The following is a 5023-nucleotide window of genomic DNA, read 5'->3' as shown; positions in this document are numbered from 1 at the left end:
GAGCAAAGACCTGGAGTTCAAAGTGCCTTTACTCAAGATGTGCTTCAAGTCATTTCAGCCTTTGAGGAATTTAACAACCCATTTGCCGAGGAGGGTCCCGAGTTGATAGCTTTGCACTCAAGGGATGTCATGGATGGAAGTGTTATTCAAACCGTTAAGAACGTTTTGACGATCGGAGAAGGGCAATTCAATGCCTTTGTCAAAGAAAGATTTATCGAGAGAAGTGCAACAGTGGCAGATGTGATAAAGAAAAACAACCTTGCTACATTTAGTACTCCATCCAAGAAGGGTCCGTCAATAGAGAAAGAGAAGATTGGATCTTTGAAACAGGATTGTGCCCTGTTCTCACGACTTTACATATCCTGTCAGAATCGAGACGGCAACCTTGAAGAATTTTTCAAGCATGAAAATCAGGCATGGCCACCTTCAATCGCCAATATGGGTCTACTAAGAGGTGGGCAAAAAGCAAGCTTGGTTAAATGCTTAACGCAAGTCATTCCTACCATGTAGTCTACCAATCCCATCATTGATGCTGCAATCTTTGATGGAGCAGTGATTGCGAGATGCTATCTCCTGGAACAGCACAAAACTTTGAAGAATATTTTAATGATGTCTTTGCACCATTTATTCTCAAGCAAGTGGAAAAGGTCAAAAGAGTCGATGTAGTTTGGGATGTATACCGTGATGATTCCTTAAAGAAAGCAACACGACAGAAAAGAGGTTCTGGACAGCGGCGAAAGGCTCTTATGTCTACACGCATTCCATCTGATTGGAAAGGCTTCCTTCGTAATGATGAAAACAAGACCGAATTGTTTCAACTACTAGCAGTAAACTTGATGTCACTGAAGATGCCAGTGGGGAAAGAAATCTACAGCACTCATGGAGAGATTGTACTCTCATCCACAAACAGAACAGAGATGGAATACCTTGCACCAAGCACTCATGAAGAAGCGGACACTCGACTGATGATTCATGTCATGGACGCCAGTGCATGTGGACACCGACGAGTTATGGTGAGATCTAATGATGCCGATGTAGTTCTGCTGGCTGTTTCAATATTTAATTTGCTTCAAGTGGATGAATTGTGGGTAACCTATGGATCAGGAAAGCATCTTCAGTTTCTCCCTGCTCACAGCATTGCTGGATCTCTTGGAACAGAGAGGGCATCCGTTTTACCGTTGTTCCATGCCCTGACAGGGTGTGATACGGTGTCATTCTTTAATGGGAAAGGAAAGAAGACGGCCTGGAATGTCTGGGATGTTTATCCTGAACTCACCCCAAAGTTGAAAGCTTTAAAATCGTTACCAGGAGATGTTGATGATGAATGCATTGCGATAATCGAAAGATTCGTTGTTCTCCTTTACGATCGGACAAGCAACCTCGCCCAGGTCAACAAAGCAAGACAAGAACTCTTTTCCCAGAAATCAAGACCCCTTGATGCTATTCCTCCAACAAGACTGAAGCCCTAATCCAGCATGTGAAGCGCTCTGTCCTACAGGGAGGTTATATTTGGGGACAAGCTCTTCTCAAACAGCCTGTTCTCCCCAGCCCATCTGAGTGGGGATGGGAATTGGATGATCATCAAACATGGGTGCCAAAATGGACAACCCTATCCCAGATCAATGAATCTTGCCAGGAACTTATATGCTGTGGCTGCAAGACATCCTGTAGTAGTGGCCGTTGTAAGTGTCGAAAAGCACGTTTGGAGTGCACAGGTCTGTGCAAGTGCGGCGGAGATTGCCAACATGTGTGTGTGTGTGTGTGTGTGTGTGTGTGTGTGTGTGTGTGTGTGTGTGTGTGTGTATATGCACTTGATTGCAGAAAGGTTGTAGTATACGCGTATACAGAAACCTAATGAGACAAATTGAGTTTCTTTTTAAGTTTTGCATTTCATTTGATATCTTGCATCTCATTAGATATTCGTATTAATGTATACTACAACCTTTCTGCAATCAACTCGATGGTTTACCATTTTTTCTTAAGTATGGTGCTCCCCGCGGGAGCTCCGCTATGAACCAACAACCCTACGAGGGTGAACAGTCTAGAGTTGAACTTGATTTGGGTTTGTTTATTAGAGACTGTATTTATAAATTCTCGATTTTATGTCGAATTGAACTTTGTATTTGGGATGTTTTCTACAATAAAATTCAATCGTTTTGAAAAAAATACAGTGATATGGTTTATATAATAAACAGAAAAATACATGGCCGCTTGGAAATATGGAAGTTATCTTCTCGTGTTCAAATTTGATATCACATTGAACACTCGAAGATAACTTCCATATCTCCGCGTGACCATGTATTATTCTCTATTTCCAAGTATTTTCACGGAATGCTTGACATACTTTGAGTATTGTTCTTCTGTATTAATTAAAAGTCAGGCCCCCTGACGTAAGAATTTCTATTTTTTCGTAATTTACTTTTAGTCCCGAATAGTTACCAAAATGTTCTATTACCTCTAGAAGACGAGTGAGTGATGATATATCTTGAACAAAGGTTGTCATATCAGTTAACTAACTTAAATTCATTATTTCCAATGTGAATTCCTTTAATTTGTTCGTCATTCCATACTAGGTATCATCAAAAGTTCAGTTACTATAATGAAAAAGTAAGGAGAAACAGCAGGGGTGGATTCAGGAATTTGTTCAGGCAGGCGGGGTGCTGGGCACAAAGTTAACCCAGGAGGGGTGCTCCCCTTAGAATCAAAGGGAAAAAACATAATTTTGTATTGGTTATCTTCGAAGTAGGGGCACAAAGTCGAATCAGGGAGGGGTGCGCAACCCATGCACCCCTCCCCTGGATCCGCCACTGAGAAAGCGGGTCTCCTTGACGGACATCTCTTTTCAAATTGAAGGACGCGGTTGCAAAAGGCATTGTTAGATATACAACTATTAGAACTAACGATGTTTTGATAAAAAGCTTTAATCCATGCAAGGAACGACGTTCCAAAACCAAATGCTTTTAAAGCTTTATCCATAAAAGACCAAGAAACAGAATCAAAAGCTTTTTGATATCAATTGTGGTTAATAAACTGTCGTAGTTCTTCGACCGCGTGAAGTCAAGAATGCCTTCGATTGTGCGTATGGCATCAAAAATCGTTCTTCCCTTTACATATGCATTCTGGTTGTAATGTATTATATCGGGTAGAACGTTTTCAAGCCTCTTTGAAATGGCTTTTGAGCCGATTTTAACGTTAACATTTATAAGTGATATTGATACTGGTCATCATCTCGTGTCGTCAGGGACATGCGGTAGCAAAGGATTCGTTAACTCCCTTAAAACGAGCAGCTGTGTCAAAATGAACATCCGGAATAAAAAGAGCACCTCGATATTAGTAGGGTGGCAGAGTTTTAGCTCATAACAAGCGAAAAGGGAGAAATGGCATTAAATATAAAATCAAATATTTTTATAAGCATTTGTATGGGAAAATACGCTTGATGGCAAGAGGTTGCCAGCCAACATTTTCCCCATGCAAATCCTGCTAAAATGTTCGATTTTGTATTGAAGTACCATTTCTCCTATAGTCAACATTATGAGCTGAACCTTCGCCCTAATACTAATGTTGAGCTGTCCTTTTCATTCCTAAACTTCGTTTTCACACAGCTGCTTGTTTTAAGGGAGGTAGGGTCACGTGACCTGTTAGTACAACTGTCGTCCATTAATGCGAAAGCGCTAGAACGACTAGACACTTAAATTAAAGAGATTTATTTATTTTATTTATTATCTGGTAAAATTACCAGCCAGGTTCGCATCAGAATGTTTCGGTTTAACACACAAAAGCCCACGCATAGAGATTTAGGCATATATAGTTAATGGAGCGGAATGGTTCGGAAACCTATTGTTCTATGTTTTTGTTCGACTTTATCCATTGTTATATGACGTTGACCCTGCACAGAGAAAGAAACGTTGCTCGTTTGTTCATAGTATTCAGGAATATAGGAGTTTTTAACCCTAAACAGCGTTCTAAAATACTTATTATTTGTTAATTGAGACTATATGATTAATATTAATTATTCATTGAAAAGGAAATTGTCCTTTTTCATGCTTTCTTATTTATCATTTAGTAACTTAGCTGTATCTGCGCGGAAATATTTATTCGCATGGTTTTTGGTCATCGAACAAAAGTTTTAATTTCATTTTCAAAATGTTCATACATGAAAATAATAAGGAAATGAGTAATTTCAGCCATACTTGCTTTGTCCATTGTGCAGGGTCAGTATCACGTGATGGTACGGTTCAACATAAAAAAACGCAAAACAATAGCTTTGTTCTTATGGAGTTTCCAAACCATTCCGTTCCATTAACGTACTATTATCTAAATAGGGACAACGTAATCATTTTCAAATAAGATTTTATTGTGAATGAATTAGGTAACAAAAGCCGACAAATTGCGTACTATCAATCACGTGACTTTTTTGGAGTTGACTGGGGGGCAAACAAGCGGTTGACTGGGGGGCAAACAAGCGGTTGACTGGGGGGCAACTAGCGGATGCTAAGTCAAAACATATCAAAATAAGTCCTCAAACTATTGTATTTGACTATTTTCACGACATCAAACCAGAAAACAAGAGATCAAAACAACCTCCAGGATTCTACAAGCCATCAAAAAAGAGCTATTACCGGAAGGGACGTCTATTGATAGCAACCTATAGCTTGGAATCATCTCGGAAAATTAACACAATAAGCTGCTCTGGAAAAAGAAATGAGGAGGAATTTTACTTCTTTGATTTTGTCTGCGAAGTTTGTTTTTCTTTTTGTTCTGATTTACGTAACTGACCAGAGGAGGACTGAACCCTATCCCAGAACTGGTAACTGACCTTGGAAAACCCAAAAAGGGTGAGCGCAGCTAGACTTTTGAAAATTCTAGATAGTGATATCAAAATTATATGGTAAACGACAACAGCAAGGGCAAAACAAACTCGTGATAAATGTTGAAAAATGAAAATTGCTCTTGCATGAAAGAAAATTAAGTGACACCGGAAGTGAAATATGCTCTTTGATGTGGATGACGTGTTTTGTGGTAT

The sequence above is a fragment of the Actinia tenebrosa genome, unplaced genomic scaffold (genome assembly GCF_029948245.1).
Source record: "Actinia tenebrosa isolate PJP-AT-01 unplaced genomic scaffold, QUT_ActTen_1.0 PGA_scaffold9__36_contigs__length_13948895, whole genome shotgun sequence".
Taxonomy (NCBI): domain Eukaryota; kingdom Metazoa; phylum Cnidaria; class Anthozoa; order Actiniaria; family Actiniidae; genus Actinia; species Actinia tenebrosa.
This window is presented reverse-complemented; position numbering follows the sequence as displayed.